Genomic DNA, 12583 nt, shown 5'->3' with positions numbered 1-12583 from the left:
TGACCCTGTTCCATGACTAGGCTTAGCAGAATTCGATTTTCTTTTTTTTAATAATTTTTGATATTAATGTTTACTTTTGTGTTTTTTTCAGTTTTTATCAATTTAAATTTTCACAGTTGTGGGTACGTATGGAGTGGTCAGATAATTGGGTGGAGTCAGACAATAATTATATAATGACAATAGATGCTGAGATTCAAACAGTTAAAGCTTTAGCCACCAAAGCACACATTGTCAGCAGCACATGTCAGAATAACACAGTAAATACCCTTAGATCAAACTCTAATACGTTTCCAAGTAGCATTTTTCTTACTTTGCCGATCTGTAAATTTCAGTTATTGATTGCAATATTTGTTGTTTGTTTTTTGTGTGTGGTGAAACTGACATTTAGTGATAAAATTCTAATCCTTCCAAGTCTATATGGGTATATCTACATTGCAATTAAAAAACCCTGTGGTTGGCCGGTGCCAGCTGATTTGGGCCAAGGGGCTGTTAAAGTACGGTGTAGATGTTCAGTCTCAGGCTGGAGCCTGGGCTCTAGGATCCTGTGTGGTGGGAGGGTCCCAGAACTCAGGCTGCAACCTGAGCTAGAACGTCTACACTGCAATTAAATAGCCCAAACCCCGTGAACCTGAGTCAGCTGGCACAGACCAGCCGTGGGTTTTTATTTGCAGTGTAGACATGCCCTATATAACTATAGGCAAGTCACTTCACTTTTTCTTTATTTTCAGTTTGCCTGTCCTCATGAACAAAGTTCATGTTTTAGACTGAGAGCTCCTTGGAGCAGGAAGAGAGCTTCAGAGGGGTAGCCGTATTAGTCTGGATCTGTAAAAGCAGCAAAGAGTCCTGTGGCACCTTATAGACTAACAGATGTATTGAAGCATGAGCTTTCGTGGGTGAATACCCACTTCGTCGGATGCATGTAGTGGAAATTTCCAGAGGCAGTATAAATATGCAAGCAAGAAACAGGCTAGGGATAACGAGGTTAGTTCAGTCAGAGAGGATGAGGCAGGAAGCGCATCTCATATGTTTGTAGAGTTCCTGGAACAACGAAGCCCTCATCTTGGTTGGCCCCTTTGGTGCTACAGTAGTACAATGAAATAATAATTGAATGGTCAGTTTGCTTTGTGCAGAATAGCACTCTGGTGCACGAGATTAAATCAAATACTGTACTTTCATTTTTTTAAAGTACTGCATAATTTCAGGACAATGAATATTTGAAGCTAAAATGTATTGTTCCCCTTCCCCTAGTTTCTATTTACTTCTCTGTCTGTTTTAGTGTCTGAGCTCCTCTGCACAGGGACAGTCCCTTCCTGAATGACTGGCTAGAACCTCGAACAGCCCAGGCACTACCATAAGCCTGATTCAGATACGTTTAACTCAGTGCTGTAGTGGCTTAAAAAAAAGAAGTGGGTCAACCAATCTAAACTAAACTCCATATTCCCCAAATGAGAAGTGGGTAAACTGCATTTATCCATATTTACCCTCAGCTACACTACTACCTTACATTGAGTTGTACATTAGTTCTTGACTTGCCCCATCAATTTCCATGGACTACTCATGGACTAAGGTGCTATTCAGTCCTAAAACTCAACAATCTCAAGATATTAACCTGAGTGGTTCAGGAAGGAATCATATCCCCCATCTACTACATTGCACAACTGTTTCGATGAATTATGGGGCTTTTCCACCTTCTTCGGAAACATCAGATATCAGACCCTGCCAAAGTCAAAATAACAGGTTAAATGGCGTGATGGTCATATTTTGTTTTGGAAATTCATATATACTGGTACTTGGAGATATAGATGTTCTGACTTGCTGAGATCTCAAACAATGCTGCTCCTGGAGTTGCAGCTGCATTTTAATCCAGGTTAACGAGAAGGGAGTTAGTAAGAGTTTATTCAGATCATTCTCTCCAGCAGCTACTTTACACCATGAGGAGAGACTAAGCTAGAAAATCAAGGGGGTAATAAATTAGATTTGGTGAGACACATGTACTGTGAGCCTGATAAGGCCTGAGGAAGAGAGGTGTAAGGACCTCAAGATTTGAGCATAGGTTGTGATTGACTCTGATCTGGTTTACACTGCTGTAACTTCCCTGATTCGCACTGGCGCAAGTGAGATTGTAATTAGGCCTATGGATTTTTAGATGAAGAGAAATGTTCCTGGTGACCCAAACTTTTTCCTTAGGAATCATGATTTACACAAATAACTGTAATAAATGTGCTGTTACCTTTCAAATACTCAGAGACTCTGAAAGCCAAATTCAAAATAGATTTACAGGGAGAATCCAGAGTGACATCAAGGTAAATGGAGTTACTTGTAGATTCACATCCATGTGAATGAGATCAGACCTAATCCTTTTTCTGTTGGGCTCTATTCCTGCTCCTGTTAAAATCAGTGGGAGCTTAGCCATTGACTTAATGGAAGCATGATTTGTCTCTAGTCTAGAATCTCCCTTTGCAGGGGGTGGGTGCGGCATAGGCTTGGATGGCATAGGCTTCTTACTCCCATTTATTTCCTTGCACAGGTGCTTAGACCAAATCACAATCTAGCCTGCAAGGTAGGTGGATTATCTAGAGGTCTAAGATCAACAGCACAGTGATGATGTCCTACTTGAAATGAATTTGAATACATTTCTCTGTCTGAAAAGAGAGAGAATAAGTGACATTCTGATTGCTTGTAAATAATTATGATGTTACCATAGTGATGACTGCAACATAGCTAAGAGTTCATAAAAACATATGGAAGAGGGAAGAAACACACATTATGTATATTTGAAAAAGTGAAGATAATTTTTCTTAGTGTAGATATTTTACAGTATCCAAGACTTGTGGATGTTTGATGTTGTCTGATACCCACTGTCTAAATAACAAATCCCAAAACAATTCATAATCCAATAATAATGACAAAAACAACTGGACATGAGGATTCTACTCTTATTTTACATCTGGGGGTTAGTGGACGGGAAGTTGGGCAAAAATTTAGCTACTGCAACAGTAACCATTGGATACAGTGGATCTTAACCCACCCCTTACATATCTGAGGGCAGATGATACAGTTCAATTACTTGCCAGTATTCCTGCATGTCAGACCTCGATTATAGCTCCCCAATTCACTGTTTGTTATGCTCTGTGACAAACAAGATCTACTTTTTTTTTAAAGGTGGTGTAGTTGCAAGTACATACCAGTTTATTCTTACACACATTTATTAGCCTCCCACCACCATGGTATCTAGGCAACTTCTATATATTCCATGCTGTACAGCATCTGTAGGTGCTAGCAGCATTGTACCCAGCCCTTGCTCAGAGGCTTATGCCCTTGCCTCCATCTTGTCAACACACACAGAGCAGCGCACTGTCTAACCCTTGGAGTAAGCTTTGTAAAAATGGTGTCTACAACATTTTATAATGGTTTAAAACACCTCTGTGAATCAATGCTGAAAACCGGCCTTTTAAAATGGCACAGTGGGCCTCAATGTTTGTTTTGTCCCTCTGTGACTCCAGATAAAGTCTGCTCAATTTAAAAGTTCAGAGATTTGTTTGTTTAACAGCCAATCATACAGACTCGCCCTGGAAGCTGGAGTCCTGACTCGCATTTCACTCGCAATGAAGACTCTGATGTACAATTTTAGTTAACAATTCTGTTGATGGTATGGTATGCTAGCCAAAACACCGTCCCAGCTGCTTACTATGGACCTCATCACTGCAACCTCCGAGTGCCTCCCAACTCTTTATATTCACAACTCTCCTGTGATATATTGTTATACTCATTGTACAGATGAGGCACACACCTTGCCCAAGGTCACACAGGAAGTCCATAGCAGAGACCAGAATTGGACCCCCAGGGTACTTACTACTCCATTGCGCTAACCACAAGAACATGTTTCCCCATTAACCCCTTTCTACTACAATTTTGCTGGCTTTGCATGAACTGAATTAGGTTAAATTGTAGGAGGGTATCCATTCGTTTCAATAATTAACTGAAATCGGTACCTGTATGAAGGGCAGCTGGCTGCATCTGAAGCCAAACAAGACTGGTAATTCCAGTGGGAGGAGGGAACAACTATGAAGAACTGGCTTTTTCTATAATATCCCTACTATTGAGGTCTACTTGATTATTGAGTCAGTCCTCAGACTTTGGGTCCCATTTGGGTCCTCAGTTCTAATGGTCGCTAAATAACCATGCTCGGGAAAAATGCTGACTTCCGCCTGCAACTGGCCAGAAGATTGTGTCCCATCCTTGCAGACAAACCTCTCTGTGTTGACCCACATATTCATGACCTTCAGGATTGATTATTGCAACTCACAATGAAGCCCGAAGCCACACACCCTGAAAAATCTTCACCTTGTACAAATGCAGCAACCCAGGCTGCCATGAACACATCACCCTGCTGCTCCACTCTGTGTACTGTCTCTCTGTTGAATATAGAATCTAGTTCAAGGTCTTTGTCCTGATACACAAAGCCAGGCTTAGTTACCTGACATTTCACACTTCTCCTGCTGCAACGATGACCTTCTGCATAGTTTTCCAACAGCTGCTGGAACTATGAAGCTGTCAATCAGTATGAAGACCCCATTGGCATACAACATGGGGACTAGACCTAAACTGTGAAACTCACACCCAGAAGAGGTAACAAAGACCATGGACTTCTGTGTTCAGAACTAAAAGCAAAACTCATTCCCACCACTCTGCTTTCCTTGTGCAGAGTACATTTAGACAACAGAGTTATTAAACTCTGCCCCAACCTTGTCCACAGAACAGTTGCTGCCATTCCAGCACCAGTGGAGAACTAGGATTCTTAAAGTTTTGCCATGGCAGACACAGTTTTGTATGGTCGGTCTGGGCCCTGTGTGGCAGGAAGCTTTTGCTTAGCACCCCACACTTGCATCACCAGATCATCCACTCATGTGCAGGTCAAATGCATTGCATGGGGATGAAGGTAACAGACAGTGATGGTTCATGCTACTTCCTCCCAAAGCTATTTGGGGGTGATCTTTTCTCAAGCAGCAATTGGTTGTTTAGGTAGATTAAGTCTTGAATGACACATGCATGCAAAGTATTAATCCCCCCTCCCTTACACCACTATATGGCTTTGGGTCTGAGCACGCGGGATAATTCACTTATTTATTCACCGTTAGCAGGTGGGCAGGTAATGGGCAGAGCCTTGACTCCAGTCCCCACACTTGCTAGCCAACTTTGCTGAATGGGAATGGGAGAAGTCATAATTGTGTCATAATGGTGCATCATAATTGAGTGCTGACACAGGGAAGAGGTTGGTGAATTGCATTTAATTTATTCCTTTGCCTTTATTTTATTGTATTCCCTGGCAGAAGTCCCACAGCACTGTATGTTCTAGTCAAGGAGGATGGCAGAATGATATTGATTTGGGGCCACTAGACTTATTACTTGTTACAGTAAGTGCTGGGGAGCACTTTTTTAACAATTTACATGGCAGCTAAGATCACCTTTGAATTATAAGCCTTGATTTGGGTTAGAGGTGGGACTGCAAAATAATTTAAAAAGAGAAATTAAAGGGCCTCAAAGAGAGAATCATACAGGGACTGGATTGACCCTGCTCCAGTCACCTGCAATGTCACCAAACCAGGAAGGAACAAGCACCAGAAAAAGTATCCCAATTTCCGACAGAGAAAGCTCAGGGCTGAGAGAATGATTTCCCCAGATATGTGTGTCCTTCCTTGATACTAGCGTCACATGTTATATTAATATTGCTGGTAATATAAAAACAGGGTATCCTACAAGGATATAATTGGTGAGCTTTTGGCTGCTAGCAACAATGAATTCTCCCTTTTGTCTTTGCTTCAGTGGTATTTTGCTAAGGCTCCAGCATGGTCTCTGTGTAGCCCTTCCTTAATTCTCAAGGGGTACTTTCTCTTTTCCCTACGAAGGTCTTGTGTAAGGCTGTGATGTGGGACTCAGGAGGCCTGGATTTAGCTCCCAATTCTGCCATAGATTCCCCAGGTGAGCTTGGGCCAGTTGCATATAGAGTTTGATTCTGGATGCTTTGGGAATAGCCCCATTGAAACCAACAGCTCTGTTTGCAGAGTAAGGTTGGAGATAAAATAGATTGAAACAGCATGGGGAGCTCTTGGCCTACCATACCAGGCTTGATAACCCATTTGTGGAACAATCTCTTTCTCTCAATGGACTTTTGCCTCTCTTTTTTTGTATTGCTCTTACACTCCATTCTGGTCAAAAATTGCCTAGGGGGCACCAAAAGTTGCCAGACAAGCAGCCAGTACACAACTTATTTCTGAACATCCTCTGAATAGTTGTTATACCATTTTAGGCTCTGTGATTGTGTATTTTAACTTAGATAACCAGTCACCCCTTCAGGTAGTTTTCACTTCCCGGGTTGTGGCTCAGCAGGAGAACCACAACCGTAGTCCTGGTTTTTGCATCAAGGCTGGTCAAAATGATTCTTACGGAGACATTTCAAAGTTGGGGAAATGCCAATGGAAGAGAGGCGCTGGAGGAAGGGGGACATGCAGAATTCTAGGCCCATAAACGGCATCCCTCTGTTTTGTAGTGATGATAGCTGCTCAGTCCTAGGTTTGAAAAATCACCTTGAGGAAGTACTCTGTGTGACCCTCACAACTACCACAAGATTCAGGGCTCCAGCTTTGGCCATGAATGTTTCAAAATCCACTGAAAAATGCTTTACAATTACAGAACTGATTGTTAAAGTATGACTTGCATTCGGGGATTCAAATCGACAGCCAGGCACTTTAAACTGGTATCTGGTCATCTACATGCCCATCTGAGGACTTAAAAGCTCTTTCAGTGAGCTGCTGAGCATCCTCAACTCTTGCTGACTTCCTTGCTGTAGAGCCGGAGGAAAGAGCTTAGTGGATTAAGCCCCAGAGGGCAGGGACTTCATTTATTATGGATTTGTCTAGGTCCAGATTCTGAACCACTAAAGTCAGTGGGAGCTTTGCCATTGGCTTCAATGAATGTGGAGGTCAAGCCTGAAGTGTCTAGTACATTGGAGCTCAACCTGGTGATGGCCTTTGTGTGCTATCACAATGTAAATGTTAAATAAAAACCAAACCACTGGTCTACCATCACCCTGAATACTTATCTTGTGTAGTGTATCCCTTTCCCCCGATCCACAACCCGTTGATATCTTTGTCTTTATAGATCTTTGTAAGATCTCCTGAGCAGTGGCTCTGTGTTCTTGCTGGTATATGTCTGTACAGTGCCTAGCACATTTTAGATGACATCATAGTATAGATAATAGAAATGTAGTAGATACAATTCCAGAGATGGCTGCATTTCAGTTGTGTTGTAAAATGCTTTGTGATCTTTAAAACTGAAAGATATTATATAAAGTCAATAGTTATTATTTATTTGTATTATGGTAATGCTTAGAAGCCCCAGACTTGGACCATTGACCCGATTCAGCTATGTGTTAGAACATAAGAATGGCCAAACTGGGGCAGACAAATGGTCCATCTAGCCCAGTATCCTGTCTTTCGACAGTAGTCAATGCCAGGTGCTTCTGAGGGAATGAACAGAACAGGCAATGATCAAGTGATCCACCCCCTGTCTTCCATTCCCAGCTTCTGGTAATCAGAGGCTAGGGAAACCCAGAGCATGGAGTTTCATCCCTGCCTACCCTGGCTAATAGCCATTGATGGACGTATCCTCCATGAACATATCTAGTTCTTTTTTGAACTCCAGTATAGCTTTGGCCTTCACAGCATCCCCTGGTAATGAGTTTCACAGGTTGACTGTGTGTTGTACAAACACAGAATAAAGAGGTGGTCTCTGGCCTAAAGAGCTTACAATTTAAGTGTCAGTCAAGGGACAACTGGCAGATACAGACGGGGAGCACAAGAAAACGAGACAAGTTCTAATCTCCTCCAAAGTGGGCTGCAGTTCTGGGTGCAGGCCCCACACAGAGAGTACTGCATAGTGCCCCTTATAGAAAGGCATCAGTGCAAGTGTACTCCCTGCTTCCCTAGGGCATTGCTTCTGCCTGAGACCTCTTGATTAAATGGTATCCCAGCTAAGTTAAGTGTATTGTACTATATACAGTAATGGAAACATTATATATGTTGTAATTTTTTCCTTATTCTACCAAATTTGCTAGGTGCTTTGGAGAGGAGTCTAAAGACCAGGACCATGACTCAAAGGGTTTACAATGTAAAGAGATACCATACTGATGAGGGATGGGATTATGGGTGCCTTAAAAAGCAAAGGGATTGAATATGGAGTTTATTATTAATCATCAGGATCATTATTAATTACTTGTATTATAGTAATGCCTGGAGGGCATGACTAAGGCCGGGGTCCCATTGTGCTACCCCCTGTCTTATTATGATAGTCCCACAATTGAGGTATAATTTTTGCTTTTTAAATAATTTTTGAGCTGTTAAAAAAACAAGAAGAAAATTCACTACGCTTTAGCTGACATCCCCCTGCCCCCCACTACAGAAATTTCTTTGTTAAATGTTGGTATTTTGATGGACAGTTTTAATTAAAATCTCAATTTCATAATTTTCAAAAATCCTTCATAGTTTTGACTTTGAACTATTCATTAGCCCTCCTTTGTGGCCTTACAGTCCTTTAAGAATCAACTTGAAGAAGAAGAGTGTGTGTTTGTGGGTGGTAGGTCACAGACAGGGTCAAGAAGGGGGCTGTAGACTTGAACGGGCTTTCCAGTGGGCCATGTTGTGATTAGAAAACAAAAAACAACTGGGAATGTTTTGGTTTGGTACATTTAACAGCGAGCATTAGTTAACCACTGGAACAATTTACTAAGGGTCATGGTGGATTCTCTATCATGGCCAATTTTTGAATCAAGATTAGATGTTTTTCTAAAAAATAAAGTCTTGGAATTGTATTGGGAAAGTTCTATGGCCTGTGTTATTCAGGAGGTCAGGATACATGGTCATAATGGTCCCTTGCGGCCGTGGAATCTATGAATTTAAAATCTCAAGCACATGAAGGCCTGATTGAGTCTAAATATTTAAAGCCTGTATTTCACTTTAAACACATGACAATGTCAACTGTAGTCAATTAGACTACTCACATCCTAAAAATTAAGCACATGAGTAAGTGTTTGCATGACTGAGGTTTAATACTACATGTTGCATTAGATACTATTTAAGAGCTGCTGTTTCTTACTAAGAGTAAATTCAAGACAGGTAAGTGACAGATTTGATTTAAAAACAATTAAAAACTTTATGCATGTTAAATAAGAGGTAAAATGGAGCCACTTAGCAACCTGGAGTGAATGGAAAAACAGAGAGACATTGCCTGTCACTGAATATCAGGGAGGGAAACTGCTAAAAAATTTTCCTGAAAGGCAGAGACAGTGGGTTGTATATTACTAAATCTTTGAAGCTGGTTATAAAATAAAATAAAAAAAAATCTTGAATGGCAATGAGGCTGCCTTTATGTTCGACTCCACAGGGATCTGCTACGAACAGCTGCAAGACACCACCTCCCGCCAGGCAGAACAAGGCAGGTAATGATGAGGACACGTGAGAATAATTAGACAAAACACAGTTTTAGAGATACAACTGGAGAAAATATCAGAAGACGTCGTAGAGATAAAGGGGTGGATTCGGAGCTCAGTGAGTAACTGTGCTGAGTTCCTATGCAGTCAGTGGAGTTGTTTAGGATTCACACCAGTGAAAGTGAGAGCAGAATCTGGCCCAAAGATTATCCTCCAAAGGCTACAGCTCCAAACAAAGAGATATCTACTGAAGGATAAGAGGCAGGAAGTACTGAAGTGCTCACTGAATGTTAAAGTGCTGATAGTTAAGGAGACTGGCTGGCTTAGAAGACAGGTAACAGGGTACAGGACCTATTGGTAATACACTATAGAGTAGGAAAAGCCTGATTCTCTATTGTCCTGCACCTTGTGTTCTCATTTACACCAGTGCAAAGTGGATATAAATCAGAACAGTAGAGTTTTACACCCACTTTTCAGTTGATGTTCATGATTACGCAAGGTGCAGTGCAACAGTGAACCAGGATCTCTGTCTCTGTTTGCATCTGAATGCATCCGATGAAGTGAGCTGTAGCTCACGAAAGCTTATGCTCAAATAAATTGGTTAGTCTCTAAGGTGCCACAAGTACTCCTGTTCTTTTTGCGAATACAGACTAACACGGCTGCTACTCTGAAATCTGTTTTATATGCAGCCCAGGATGGTAATGCCAGAAAGCTGTTGCCATCTGATAGCTGTTTGGCGATCTCTGTGATACCAGTGTCTCAGCCTAGCTCCTAGAAGAGAGGTGCCTACCTAAGGTGCTCAAAACTTCCCGTATGTCAGTGGGAGTTAAAAGGGGCTATGTGATTTAAAAGGGAATCTATGTACCTCCAACACCCCCCTGCAACACGCACACACTCATTTAACATTACAAAAATGAACTACACACACACACAAAATAAAGCTCTGATGACTGAAAAGATAGATGGATCTAGAGAAAAGATGAAGAAAAAATGGTAGGAAGGATTCTCCTGGGGTTAGGGCACAAGCCTAGGACTTGAGAGCCCTATTCAGGTTCTTGCATTGCCCCCAATGTGATGTGTGATTAATCAATTAGCCTTTCTGTGCTTCTGTTTCTCTTCAGTAAAACTGCCTTACCTCCCAGAGGTGTTTTAAGGATAAATACACTACAGACGGTGAGGCATTTAGGTACAATGGAAATGAAGGAAATAGGAATAATTCAGTTACAGGACCTGACCAAGGTTTTTTTTAAAAAGAGCTGCCTAAAACTAGACTCCTAATTCCTTGTTTTAGGCTCCTAAATCATAGGTCTGATCAGTCTGCAGTTTCCACTGATTTGATCCCTGATTCACCACTGCAGTACACCAGTGCCTCTATCGGCCTTTTCGTCCATAGATCTCAGTGTGTTTTTCAAAGAGGAATAAGTATCATTAGCCCATTTTAGGTATGGATGCATAGATAGATGGAAGTGACTTGCAAAAGGACACACAGTAGGTCGGTGTAAGGAATAGAAACCCAGCCTAGTGCCCTGTCTACTGATCTATGTTGCCTCCCTAAGAATAACAGACTTGGGTCTACCAAGATTTGATAAATGGTTCATGTGCTTTTTCAATCTGATAATAATTCCAATAAATGTTTTAATTAAATGTAATGGTCACTTTAGCTACTGTATGATATTTTAATCATATAGGAGGAGAGGGATATAAACAGTTATGCAATAATGCCACTTCTCACGAGGTCTGCTAGAAAAAAGGGATTAAAACAGAAACTCTGCTTTTGGAAAGCTGAGGCTCTTCTTATTTGTGCTTTAATTAACATACTAGTATTAAATATCTGATTTGGCATGATGCATGGGGATTTAGCAGCACAATTCCAGTCAACATCAAAACCACACGCTGCACTGAAAAGGTATCCCATGGTGTTTAGATGCTAGTTTAACATGTGAGCTGGGGCAATAGCTGTGGTTTAAATAATGTTCGGTTTATAGAAAAGATCATGATGTGCAGTACATTCTCTTTGGTCTGAACCAATGCCTTTTGCTAACCTACCTCTTGTTATCTGAATATTAGGGAAGTGGGAGTGGCTCATTAGAGGCTAAGAAAATCATGGGTGTGGGACTGGCAGCGCTGAAGTAGAAAAGTTAAAGGTGATGAAAAGGTTTGATTGTTGTTAATTTCTTTATTTAATAAAGCCAATCCTCCAGAATGGGTGAGTTTTGAATGTATGTAGTGTGTAAGGTATGTTTTATAGCATGTGCTCATTCTTAATAAGAAGCAGGAAGTTCTAATGCTGAACGGTAGATATTTTTTAACACTTTCCTGATGTTGGTAGCATTAATTTTCAAGCCTTATTAAGTTGAACTTTTTTTTTTAGTGATCTGTGTGATATTGGAATTCTCAAATTTACACTCCCCTTCTCTCATTGTGGACAATAGAGAAGGCTTTGCTCAGTTGTTCTTCCAATAATCAATTGCAAAACATGCATTTTGCAGTAACTAAATTCTAATCACACTGAGTTTCCACACATACACACACAATGAGATGAACGGAGTTCGTAAGGACAATGTATGATCACAGGCCAGTATGTTCCATGGTGAAAAATAAGAAGTGATGATACAATTTGCGCTGCTAAGGGAAGACTTCCAGGACACCAGAAGGAAAATAGAATGTAGTCAGTAGAAATAAAGACAATATTGCCTTTCACAAAAGTGAAATTACAAGGGGAGAGAGGGGCTGTTCGCAACTACCTTCATTAGAACTTTCTATAACTTAATAAAATATTTACAAAAATAAGATTATATTGAATTATATTTTTGTTAATTAGCAGATCTCATATTGGAAAAAAAAAACCCTCAAAGACCTAGACCCTGATCCTACAATTTTCTTCATGGGGATGGATCTCTGCTTCTGCAGAGAACACCACTGAGGCTCCAAACAAGCGGAATGAATAACACAATAGGAGCCTTAGTAAAACACTGATATCAGTGGGAATACTCATATGGTTAAAGTTATGTCTGTGCTTTGCATATTGTACTGGATCAGGGACTGTCACAGGGTCCACTCACCACTAGTGGCACTTCCTGCTGGCCATCCTGGGAATTA

The sequence above is a fragment of the Lepidochelys olivacea genome (assembly GCF_965140295.1).
Source record: "Lepidochelys olivacea isolate rLepOli2 genome assembly, chromosome: 1".
Classification (NCBI taxonomy): Eukaryota; Metazoa; Chordata; order Testudines; family Cheloniidae; genus Lepidochelys; species Lepidochelys olivacea.
Note: the sequence above shows the minus strand (reverse complement) of the source record.